This window comes from Calidris pugnax, unplaced genomic scaffold (genome assembly GCF_001431845.1).
Source record: "Calidris pugnax isolate Ruff unplaced genomic scaffold, ASM143184v1 scaffold13, whole genome shotgun sequence".
Taxonomy (NCBI): Eukaryota; Metazoa; Chordata; class Aves; order Charadriiformes; family Scolopacidae; genus Calidris; species Calidris pugnax.
This window is the reverse complement of record NW_015090810.1, coordinates 13,461,215-13,474,567: the sequence shown is the minus strand read 5'-3', so window position 1 is coordinate 13,474,567 and position 13,353 is coordinate 13,461,215. Positions and strand designations below refer to the sequence as shown.

General features: G+C 38.6%; 1 long non-coding RNA gene across 2 annotated transcripts in view; it reads right to left on the bottom strand.

Moving 5' to 3' along the window:
* Positions 1–1,539: 1,539 nt before the first annotated feature.
* LOC106885943 overlaps positions 1,540–13,353 on the bottom strand; it is a 31,022-nt gene continuing 19,208 nt past the window's right edge. For both annotated transcript variants that reach the window (XR_001411533.1, XR_001411532.1), the window contains exons 2-4: positions 10,613–10,765; positions 5,357–5,523; positions 1,540–3,994 (exon numbers count right to left, since the gene is read on the bottom strand). This is a non-coding gene — a long non-coding RNA (uncharacterized LOC106885943). The remainder of the gene's footprint in view (positions 3,995–5,356; positions 5,524–10,612; positions 10,766–13,353) is intronic.

Sequence of the window (13,353 nt, the reverse complement as noted above, 5' to 3'; positions counted from 1 at the left end):
ACTCATGAGGGGTTTAGGGCTTTTTTTTTTTAATTTAACCTAGACTCCAGAATTACATTGCTTTGTTTATAATGCAAGGCAGTTTCACAAAGCAGAATTTCTTAAAAGTGTAGTAAAGACACATCATAGGTTGTCTGATCAGAGGACTGATTTATTATTTTTTTTTGAATGGTTGTGCTTACCATCATAATCAGAAATAATAAATTGATGTTTGGTGGACAAGTGCTGGACGTTGTTATGTGTCTATGCTCATGAAGTGTTTTGCATGTAACTACAGGTGCACAAAGGAAGATGGCCTTGTAATGGTCACAATTTCTTTTTTATGTCATGCATTGCATATGAAAGTACCTTTTATCAGCATCAATAAAAATGTGAAAAGTGCAGTACAATGTATGCAAATGAACTCCAAAGGGATGCGTGTCACTGCCCTCTCAATATATATCCAATTGTTTTTCCATCCTGGTCTCCATCACTGTGCTTTTCTTTCACAGTAAATTCACATTAATGCCCTCCATCTGCTGTATCAAGGCTGTACTAAATTCTTAATCACAACTCAGAACTGTCTATCATTTTGTAAGACAATATTTCTATCTGCGGAGCAATAAAACAAAGAGGCTTTATTAAACTAATTATGAATGTACTATGATTCCTGCAGTGAGGTTTTTTTCCACAGGAGATTGAACTCACCTGGATCAGTGCTTTTCAAGAGCAATTACAAAAGAAGCATCACTGAGTAAAAATTCCTTTTGGCAGTGCACGTTATGCTCATGTAATAAAATATGGCGAGCGTTAATCAGATGCGCATGGGGCTGCTCACATTTCCCCAAATAGGATTGGTGGGAATTTTATGAGACCCAGGATGAGACTCAATGATAACAGTGGAATGGATTTGTATCTCATTTGTCCAGCAAGGAGAAGGGATTGCTGAAGTAGTTATTGCCCAGAATAGACTAAATGAAAACAGTTCTTCAGGAGGAAGAGATGCATCATTCAGATCTATAGGAGTGGTCGATCCAGGTCCTTCTTACCTTTTTTAATACGGTCAATACATATTGCATCAGAAAAACAAATGTTTTCTTGCACTGTCTTCAGTGTCTGAATTAGTGGCTACACAAACAGTTCATAGAGTTGACAAGTGCACTGCCCATTGCTAATATGCTCCTCTGCGCTGTAACCATGGACATTTCATTCAGATTTTCTTAACTGAAGGCCTAATTAACTTTAAAAAATATTTCCAACCTTGAAGAGCAGCTTCAGTTTTGCTGCTCTTGTTTTAGACCAGATAAGGGGTTGTGTGTACCCAGAACAGTGATCCAGGAGCACACTACATCAGCTGGTGCAATATATTTTATGCTATCATGGCACAAGACTGGTATTCAAGGTCATCACCAGTAAATCAAATCATTGTTACAAGTAGAGGAGTGATATGTTAGGGGTAAAGTGCGTATCTCAGGCAAAATGGAAGAAAAACAAAACAAAACAAAAAGCTCAAACCTTTTTATTGGGTATTAAAAATGAAAAAAAAAAAAGTGGTGGATGGGCTCAATAATCACTGCTGGCATTGTGAAACAATCTCAGTAGGAGAAGACTAGTCTCTCCTTACTGGGAGTGCTGATTCCCTCCGTGTCTCCTGTTTTGGACTCCCACGAGTGCCTCCTCTTTCCCTCCTGCCTGCTTGTTGCCGGTAGCCTGCAAATTCCCATACCTGTTTCTGAAACCAGTTTGACTTTTTCCTCCCCATTGGCATTATTTAACATGGATGTCTCTTCTACCATGTATATTCTTACTGATCTGCAGTCGAAGTGTGTAGGAGTTCCACCACTGGGGAAATTAGTCACTGAATCTCATTTACATTGTCCCTTGTTGCTTCCTTACTGCACTCCACATAAGATGAACTTTAAAGTGCTGCCTACTCCTGTCTCCTCACAAGCGTGGTTTCTCTAATTTCAATAACTTTTTAAAATCTCTTCTTTATCATTTGAGTTCTATCCCAACAAATTGATGATAGGTGGACAAGCAGTGGACATCGTGTGTCTGTGCTCATGAAGTTTTTGCATGTACTGCAGGTGCACAGAAGAAGATGGCCTTGTGATCTTCACAGTTTTATGAAGATTTTTTGATAAAAGCCATCTTTTAGCACTTTTAATACAGGATGCTTTGTGACTTTGAAAATTTCCTTCAGTTAAATGTCATAGAGAGACATGAGCTCATTCATTACAAGATGAAGCCTTATTATCTCTGCATTCTTTTTTCAAAGCTGTCTATTCACAACATTTTATTTTCCTTTCCTTACTGCTTTTGAGTTCTGTCCTCTAATGTTCCTAAAGTTCTCTGAAGTTCACCGTATCAAAGACTCTGCCTGACAGGATCTTGATTCCATTTTTGATAATCTCCTTACTGTAATTCTGAGCTTAACTGTTGCAACTTCTAATTCTCCGTGAATTTCCTGCTGTATGGCTCTTCACATAGATCAAAAAGCAGCAACCTTATGAAGAAACATCAGGCATGTCACATGCAAAAAGTATGAATGCCAGGTCCCTCTATGAAGGGAATGCCCAATAGGGACTGTGATGCCCAAACCTCACTGGCTGCTACAGTTAAAATGAACTTTACGCCCTGTCAGCTGAAAGAAGATTGTAAATAGGATGGAGAGAAAGCGAAGAGAATGAGAACATTGGGAATGGAAGGAGGCAGAAACGGGCAAGAGAGTTCAGATGAGGAATTCCCTAGCTGAGAAAATTCTCTCTCTATTAAACCATCTTCTCAATTTGCCTCTCAATTCATTTCAGAGTCCACTTAAAAGTATCCTTTCCTGCCCTGAAGGCCTTTCTTGCTTGCTGTTATCCCCAGCTTTCTCATCTTTCTCTGTTCATTAGCTGCTATTGATAAAATGTAGACTGGTATCTAAAATTAAATAAAAGAACCTGTTGGTTACCTATAGAGAGAGTCCATACTGGACCTACCACACACGCACAGTAAAGACAACCTGGGCATATGCAGTAGCTCTGTGTTTATTGCTTTAACTGACTACCAGATTCCTGAAATTAGTATTCAAAATCAGTAGGATGATAGCAGGCTTGTAAAGGTTTTCTGTAAACATCAGTGGAGCTGCATGTGTAAAACCCGTTTCCTTTGTGCAGCCAGGAACAGCATTTTATTCTTGCATTATCTTAAAGCTTGTGACAAGATCTCTAACAGGTACTTTGTAAATTCCTGAATTTTACTGCTTCCAAATGAGGTACATAATACCCAACCTAAGTACATGTTACAAATATTTGTGTTTGCAGCACTGCAGATGTAAATTTGGAAGTTCATTAATGGTATTATTAATTTATTGTTTATATTTTCTTCCCCAGTGAGACTTTCTAATTTCTCTGCCTTTTTTATTTTCCATTTAGCTGGATCTATCTTCTGTGCTAAATTGCATATGCAGATACGCAATTGACTTATAGAGTGGTGCAGAAAAAACACTTGCATCTAAATAATTGCTAGACAATTTAATTTCATACACATTATTGTATTTGGTGAGTCAGTCAATATCAATATAAATGCCTACCATGAAACTGCAAAACAAAAAGACTTTAAAAAAACTAAGTGAGAAAATCTTTCTTCTGTGATGTTTGTTTAAAACATATAAAAGCACATTTTTACACCACGGGTAATAAACTTGTGGAATTTCTTGGCACAGGAGGCTGCCGATGCAGGTAGTACCAGTAAAGCCCAGAAAAGATTAGGCAAAAAGGGAGAATGGGCCCACAGAAAAACACTGGAGGCACAGGCAGGGATGGATGTGCCCACTGACCTTCCAAAGCAGCGGTTGTGGTCTCTGGACAGGAGAGGGCAGATGGAGCTGGTAAAGCAGTTCTCCCAAGTAGTGTCTTGGGTCCTCACTTGGGGACAGCTAGATTCATCTCCCCCAGTAAGACGTTTCTTTACCTCTCTTCTTACTCTTATTCTCATCTGATGAATGAATTTAGATCCCATCAAAGGAAACCTACCAGGAACAGAAAGGGAACACAACTTCAGGGATGCAGACAAATAAGATGATTAACCTTTACAGCTCTGAAAAGAGCTCCGGCTTTTAGCATTTGTCACAGTCCAAACCCTTCAAAAGAGAGATATAGCCCACAGATTTTTAATGACCTTTTCACAGGTAGTAGGCATCTTCTTCCCTCAGAAATATAAATCCAAATTAAACTGAACACTGGCATAGGTTGATTTGTGGTTTGTTTTTTTTTTTTTCCCAAATGAAAAGGCTGGACTAAACTGCCATGAATTGCACCTGCATCCACTTCACAGAAAGAGCTGGCAGGGCAATGCCTGTGTGTAACAATGTGTGTAACTAGTTTGCTTTATTTGGGTGTACAGAGCATTACACGGGACTTCTGGCTCAGGATGCATAATTACCATGTACATATTCTGTTTTTCAAACAAATTCTAGTTATATTATTTAAAATTCATAAACAATTATTAATGATGTGGTGTTATTAGAACATCTAGCATTTTTTCTTGTATCAAGGCACTTCACTGCTTTTAGATTAATTTAGCACATGGTTTAGTGCGCTAACTTCATAAAGACAGTTTATTCTAAAGCGAGCTTCTGTTGTTTATTTCCTTTTTTATTTTATTATTAATATTTCATTAAAGTAATTTAGTTCCTTCTAAACTCATAAGTCTCTTTATCTCCCCTCCGCCTCTCCTTGGAGTGAGAGGTCGGGGAAGAGCTTCTGTCACCTGTAATTGGCCAACTCAGCCTAAACCACAACAGAAAGTTACTCTTTTCTTCTAGTACTAATGCTGTACAACATTGCAAAGGATAAAAACATTTAAGTAATCAGTTCTTGGACTTGGAATATATTGCCATTTTAGCCAACATTATGACATTTTGGGGTTTTTTTTCTGATGTAACTGTAATTAAATTTCCAAGTCTGGGTCAAAACAGGAAATAATTCTTCTTAAAATACTGATAGAGTCATCATTTTGTATCATATTAATTGGACTTGTAAAAACTTCATAAGACATTAATCGAACTCAATATAACTTTGAATATTATTACTGTTAATTAATAGCAATAGTATTTGCAATGTATGTAATACTCTTTATTTGTCTCTGAAAGTAGTTTTCCAAACTCATGTCATTACTCCTACGCATGTCAGTCGTATAGTCACATTCACAGATCTGGCCATTAATTAACCATTGCGCTTACTTCAGAGTTACAGAAGAAAAGCCAGTGTTGAGTGTTGAATGCTTTTCTCCAGTGTTACTCTTCCCTTAGAATTAATAAGTAACCAAAAATGGATGCCAAAGAAAGAGGAAATGAGATTCTGTTTCCATTCTGTTCTTTTCAAGAACCTACCAAGTTCCTCAAAATTATGGTTCTCATCACACAAACAAGAGGTTGCCTACTGTTCATACTCAGGGCTTGCATCCTCCAAACATTGTAGATTCACATCGGCAGAAAGGAGAAGAGGGAGAAAATTACTAAGGCAAGTATTGCATCCTGACTTGAGTAGGGCACAATTTCTGAAAAGAAAGAGAAGAGATACTCATACAGCAGTGATTTGACTTGTGCTTCAATTGGCATTGTATATTTTATGATTCTCAACTTTTCTAGCTGTTGGAGAAATGTTGAAAGTACAATAGTCATATGCTGAAATATTTGACAATGGAGTTAGATGCTCTATCTCATGTTCAAGTGGAAGAAATACAGTGGGTAAATTTTCTGTTGTCAAAATCCTCAAAATTATAAAAATATTTATATTTCTATCTTGAACACAATTTCAAAGTGGTATATGCCCAAATTCCAGAATTAGACTCAATTTTTCAGATAGATTGTCCCTAACACAGATCTGATTTCTTGGTTTCTCACATGACTTCCTAGACTTTGAAACTGAATCCTAGACTCCAGGTATCTTATGATACCATTCCTTGTTCTCTAAATATTACTGTTGCGTTTGGTACTGCATGCTTTTGTAAGTGCAGTAACTCATAGAGGCCCTAATACTGCATATTTCTCAGATGCTGTTTGTGAAGGCAGCAGAAAGTCACGTGGCTTGTCATTTCCCACAAATCTGACATCATGACATCTGCAAGAGCTGTAGTTGCCTGAATGTTCTTGGACAGTAGCGTGAACAATGTGAGACTCTTAATTTTTGGCAAGCTTTCAGAGCTTGTTAAGACTATTAAACAGTCTTAGAGTAATATGTAATGACTACAGATCCTAAAGATAAGGCATGTGTTTCTAAACTATTTTATATAATTGTCATTCTGTTGCATTCTTTACTGTGTTTTCCTACTCAGCTTCATGTCTCCCTCTGAATTGCTAAAAATGGAAGACTATCAGCTGGCATGTTTTGAATGGCAACTCTTACCTTTTTTTTTTTTTTGATCCCATAAGCGCTTTTTTTATAAACATCATCCTCAAATTCACCTGTAACACTTGTAAGTAATAGGAAAACCTGTTTTCTGTACAAAATTTCAGTTCTGTCTTTAGAAACAGGCATTTTTCCAAATACCCTGAGAACATTTTTCAGAAGTCAGTTTCAAAATGTAACCATATGCATGCCTTCACCTAGTCATATTTTCTTAGTGAACTGACAAAAATAAGTTTTCACTAATGTCACCCTGCTAAGTCAGAGTAGCTGCCAAGCAGTGAGCTGGATGGACCATATTCAGCCTCCAGAATTAATTACAGGGCTGATTATTAGCAAGATTGAGTCTCTCCAGTCTTCAGTGACGGTAGGCAATGAAGGACAGGCAGAGGAAAAGTGACATGGTTCATTTGCAGGTACTCTGTTCATGTACTGGCACATGTAGCCTGCGAGAATAAATAAGACATTGACAGAGAGACACTCAGCAGAGCTGCCAACTTGTCATTTTTACAATTTTTTCTTATCATAATTTCATTTGGTTAACATGCTAAATATAAAACGCAGAAGCTTCAGTCGCACTCAGTGAAGAAGAGGTCATATGTTAAAACACTGAAGCTTAGATGTCAGCACTACTTAAAAAGGCAAAACAAACCCAACACCTATGTTTCACCAGCACTACAGGTTTATATATATTTATCTATTTATCTATACTATATATTTTTTTATATATTTGTATGTGTAAGTAACACAAGGAGATTTCCACTTCTGCTGTAGTCTCTCTTCACCTGTCTCTGATTTTCACCACCTTTTCCCCTTTATTTTGCCAGGGCTGCCTACAGGACTGAATTATCCAATGGCATGCATTATCTGAGGATTTATTTTCAAATGCAGGCACTTTTAAGGGTTGCTAATAATCTGATGTATTCATAAGCATAAAAATATGGAAAGCTTTCTGCTATTATAAATGAGTCAGTTTTAATTGGTTTTCAAAGTGCAAATGACAAAAAATTATATTTTTGCAATCCCTGGTAATGCTTTTTCTGGTTTCATATAGGAAAACTTTATTAATAGCATCCTAAAGATATGAGATATATGACACATCCTTGGCTAAAAATATTTTTATTCCATACTGAATTCTTTACCATCTTGGTTCGCACATTCGTCTTGATGTAGTAGCAAATTTCATCCAAAATATGCATATTTGGATGTAACAGTGATAAAATTATAAGATGTTTTAATTTTAATTTTTTCATAGAAAAGACATTCTGTTTACAGGCAGTATCTAGATGTTCAAAACACTATATTTAGTGAAGAAAAAAAAACAGTGCTTTTTAATAAATAATATAATGGTGACCATTTGGAGAGCTAGGGCTGTTTTGTTGGACAATGTTTCTATTCTTCAGTTTACAGGACAGAAATCTGTGTTTCCTAACATAATAATCTTTTTGAAGGGTTTTTTACAATATTTTTTTTTAGTGATTTAAATTCTATATATTGAATACAGACCATAGGAAAAGGGCCACCTAGCCATATATACCTTCCAATTGCTGACGTCAGGGCCAGAGGAAATAGTAACCCAGTCTCTATCTATTGCTTTTTTCATTGCCTGAAGGAAGCACACATATACTAATCATAGAATCATAGAATCATAGAATGGTTTGGGTTGGAAGGGACCTCAAAGATCATCTAGTTCCAACCCCCCTGCCATGGGCAGGGACACCTCCCACTAGAGCAGGTTGCTCAAAGCCCCATCCAGCCTGGCCTTGAACACTTCCAGGGATGGGGCATCCACAGCTTCCCTGGGCAACCTGTTCCAGTGTCTCACCACCCTTATAGTAAAAAATTTCTTCCTGAGATCTAATCTGAATCTTTTTACTTCCAATTTAAAACCGTTTCCCCTTGTCCTATCATTACACCTCCTGGCAAAGAGTCCCTCCCCAGCTCTTCTACAGGCCCCCTTCAGGTACTGAAAGGCCGCTAGAAGGTCTCCCCGGAGCCTTCTCTTCTCCAGGCTGAACAATCCCAGCTCCCTCAGCCTGTCTTCATAGGAGAGGTGCTCCATCCCTCTGATCATCTTCATGGCCCTCCACTGCACCTGTTCCAGCCTCTAAGAAAGACTTTTATTATAAAAGCATTCCTTGAAATTGTCTCTCTGATTGCACTAAGCACATTTTCTCTACAGATACTGAAAGAAACTTGGACTAGACAGCTATAGCAGAGGTCCAGCCAGCCTAAAGTAGTTCAACAGCTCTTTTAATAAGGCTGTAGCTGAAGAATGTGAAAACTGTTTCCAGTGCCAGCAGGTCTCTCCTTACAATCTCATTAACTCTACAATTAGAAAATAAGTAATTTCATTAAGAATCTGTTTGAGCTCTGTGACCCTTTCAGAAAGCAGCGTGTAGATTTCTGTTACTAGTGCTAGATAATCCTTTGTCCAATATGAAGCACAAATTGCTGGTAGATTTCAATCTTATCACTCTTTTAAGTCAGAGCTATTACTGGCTCACAGCTCAGTAGAAAGATGACTGCGGGTTCATGTCGCCTCACTATGTATGGATTAAACAGCATTTAGCTGGTGGTGTTTCAAAATGAGAGGTTTGGTCCCAGACTGTGCCTCTCCAGATTTCTCTTTTCGCTCCAAGCCACCCATTTAACCTCCTACAGCTGTATCGCTGCATGGACCTCTCTGAGTGAAATGACAAACCGTTGGCTAGCATTTCTCCATCAGTGCAGGCACAGGAGTGAGGATAAAGAACAGCATGTTCTTCTGTTTCCTTATTTTGATCTTTTCAGAACTTCATCTATTTCATCAGGACCTGTCAAAAGCCGTAACAGGAACCTCGTTAGCGGAGGGCAGTACCCCTGACACTGCTCGGGCGATGCTGCTGTGCGGGCGCAGATGCCAGCAGAGGTGGGTGAGGGTGTGCGCAGCTCTCGGCCAGGACAGAGGCACCTGCTGCCTCTGCGCTCCCAGCACGACAGGGAGCAGCGCTGTACTCGGCACTGGTGAGGCCTCACCTCGAGTACTGTGTCCAGTTTTGGGCCCCCTACCATAAAAAAGACATAGAGGTGCTGGAGCGGGTCCAGAGAAGGGCGACAAAGATGGTGAGGGGTCTGGAGAGTAAGTCTTATGAGGAGAGGCTGAGGGAGCTGGGGTTATTCAGCCTGGAGAAGAGGAGGCTGAGGGGAGACCTTATTGCTCTCTACAACTACCTGAAAGGAGGGTGCAGAGAGATGGGGGTCGGTCTCTTTTCTCAAGTCACAGGCGACAGGACAAGAGGAAATGGCCTCAAGCTGTGCCAGGGTGGGCTGGATATTAGGAAAAATTTTTTCACTGAAAGGGTTCTCAGACATTGGAATGGGCTGCCCGGGGAGGTGGTTGAGGCACCATCCCTGGAGGGGTTCAAAAGACGGGTTGATGAAGTGCTGGGAGGGATGGTTTAGTGATGATGCTCCTTGTTTGTTGTGTGGGGGTCTATTTTTGTCAGTTAGGTTGACGGTTGGACAAGATGATCTTTAAGGTCCCTTCCAACCTAGAAGATTCTGTGATTCTGTGAACTGTTAGTGGTGTACAGCTCATCTTCCTCACTGCTAGCCTGGGGTCAAAACTGCAGTCTAGCTCCAAATGACTGCCTGATGGGTTGTACACTCTAAAATGACATGATCCTGCTCTTCTTCAGCTGTGGCATATTTCTGTCTGAAGACCAGCTGCAGTCTCGCTGCTGTGTGTTTGTAGACACCCACTACTTGACATGGTGTTTACAGAGCATGACAACTAATGAAAAAGGGTTTAATTAAATCTTTTTTTTTTTTTACTTTTTTTTGTCGGTTCTGTCTTTAAAGGAAATGTTCTAAAAATGGAGCAATGTAGGGCATCCGTCTGGGCAACCAGAGCCACTATACAAGAGCCTGGTGATGCAGACAAGACTGCTTTTCTTTGCCCTGAAGACCGAAGTGCGGCAGAAACACAACCTGGGAAAATAGGAAACTATCTGAGATATGCTGTAGATAGAAGCATGATTTAACAGTGACACCAGAAGATACTCAGAGGCAGGGGAATCTTCATCAAGTTCTATTTGGCCGCGAGGTATATTATCACAACTGAGCATCTTTAGGGGGGAGGGAAAAAAATCCCAAAAGATGGTCATTATCACTTAAAGACATTTTTCAGATCTCATATATCAAGCCGGCAATTATCATTCATTAATCCTGTAACCTTTCAAAACAGCATTTCAAAATACCTGGTGAGTACTCTGGAGCTTGTTGGCTTTTCTTTCTACACCAAGCCATCACTGATGCAAGTAGCAAAGCCTGGAATGCCTGGTAAGGAGCAGAGTAGAACTTCGTCGTGGTCTGTAGGCAGTCAGAAGGAAAACTGGTTTCCTGCATGTTCCCTTGAGGGATATTAAGGGAAAATTTAATGAAATAAATTACTTCATTTGTATATTAACTGTCTTAAGACGAAGTAACAAAGAAAGCAATGCATGACCTGTAACACTAACAAAAGAGGACAGAATCATCCTTCAGCTCCTCAAAGGTTGTAGATTTTTTATGAAATGTCTTTTAAATGATGGATTAGGGCTCAGAGTTTTCATAAGCAGCTAAAACAGCTAGATACCCCCTTCCTGTTAACAATAAGGAAACTGGGCACACAGTGTTGCTTGGCAGTTTTGCAACATGCACATCTAGAAATTACAAATGAAAGAATGTCTAGAAAGTGTTCCAGCTCATTTTTGCATTGAAGGGAAGAATTTATACATAATTTTTATCCCTTCTTATATACTGTCCAGTATTTATGAAGGTTTTATTTAGCCTATTTTGACTGTTCCTAATGATTTATCACTTTTGACTTCTGTAATTATTCTGAACTAATTTTTTTTACTTTATATATTTTTGACTAAAGATTAATCTTGCTTTTCTGAATTGCATTTTGCATGCTTATGTTTTTAATTCCTGACAAACAGACTATTTGTACCCCTCTGATTCTAACACCGTATATATATTAATCAATGGGTAGGATGTTGTTAGTTTCAAACCTTCTTCCCCATGCAATTTCTATACCTACTCATTTTTATTCATTTTCTTAATACATCAGTTTCTACAAGCTTTTCCTTCTCTAAAGAAATGCAGGATTAATTGATGTGATTTACAAGCTGTAGTACATAAAAATGCAAGCCCGCTATCACCATTACAAATTGCACACAAAAGTTGAAACCTTGGTCCAGTTAAGTCATGGATGTTTTTTACTCACTTAGAATGGGTTATTTTAAATTATTGACAATGAGCAGCCTAAGGTGTATAAATATTTGTTATTTTTCAAAAAGAACCTACTCTTTTACTTTTAAGAACTTAGGTTTCCTCTAAAACATTTTGCTGGGCATTTGAAAAAAAAAGAACTGTCAAATCCTAATATCAAATATTAGGACTCAGAACAGAGGGAGAAATATATCCCTTAACAAGCCTCAACACTACTCAGTTCCAAAATGTTTCTGGTTTATATTTTATTCAGATCAAGTCAGAGATGATTTAAGCAATATTTTGCAAATAATTTTTAAAATGTTTTTCAGATCTAAGGCCTTATATGATAAGCGTTCATGCTGAAATTGTTTGACAATTACCAGCTTCAAAAAAATGGAGCTTAACAGGGTGACACTGAGATAACCTCAACTATTCTGCTGCTTCTAAGATAAAATGATATATTACAGTACAATATACAGTTACATTTAAAATTCTTTCTGAGCAAACGAGCAGTAATTCACTACTAAAGAAATTCCACTGACTTCATAAGCTGTGAAGCCGTGAGTGCTCTGTGAAAGAATGCCACCAGAAATCCAAGAAGATCCTGTTACTTAAATATTTCATCACAAGTTATTTGTTATTGATGTGACAGTTTTCATAGTTGGCACAGCAAGCTACCTCATCCAGCAGCACTAAAATGTCCTTTTCTAGAGGAGACCCTGTCCTTGTGTGTGAAGGATATTTCAATAAAACATGCAGGCACGAGGGTGCACTCACACATAATCACACGCACTTTTTAGTAGCAACACTCTGCTTATCCTCCAGTCTTGAGTCTGGCTTTGCATTAAACTGTCTATCTCTAGTTTTCAGTTTTTTAAGGAATGACATTCATAGTTCCCATTGCTTTAAGTTGGTTGGGAGGAGTCAAATAGAGCTGTCAGCTGAGACATGTGTCTGACAGGGAGGAAGTACAGGAAGGGATGCAGGAGCCAGTCGCCATGTGCTGGTCTCAGGCAGAGTCCTGCACGTTAAGGAAGCCTAGGGGCTCAGCTTCATATTTGGACAATTTAGGAAGTAGCTGCATCTCCTGAGCTCTCAACAGCATTACACAATTATCTTGGTATTTGAGGGAGTAGCGAGACTTCCTCTTTAGATGAAGCATCCCACACTGGACAAAGCTGTAAATAGATTACTAGGTTTAGATAGGACGTTAACTCAGTTGTTGATCAGGTGTGATAAATCCTGTCTTTATATCTTTCCATGACACAAATAAAGCTAGGTTTTTTCTCTCTGTTTTACTCTTTGTTTAATCTGAGATGTTAACATTGCAAATTTTTGACTTTGAAATATTCTAAACAGTTTTGAAGTTTCAGGCTGCAATTGTAAAATAGAGTTGTCTAAAGACGATGCTCCTTCTTTTGATAACGGATGAGTCAGAGAAACACATAGACATGGGCTTATTGCCTGCAAACTTATATTAATAGAACTTCCTTGTTTGAGAAAATTGTTCATAACTTCAAAAAGGGATACTGGCCCAGTTGAAGTAAACACTCTTAAGTGCCCGGATATGACTAGTTTTGGAAAGAAAAGGTATTGATATTAGAGATAGTTCAGCTCAGCAGTGTACCAGAGCAGCTGCAAAGAACAGTGCAGCATTTCAGGAGACTGAAGTGCACTTTAGTGCTTATTCCTGGCAAATGGCATGGAAATATTTCTTGCAAAAATGTGGAAAGGTACAATAAGA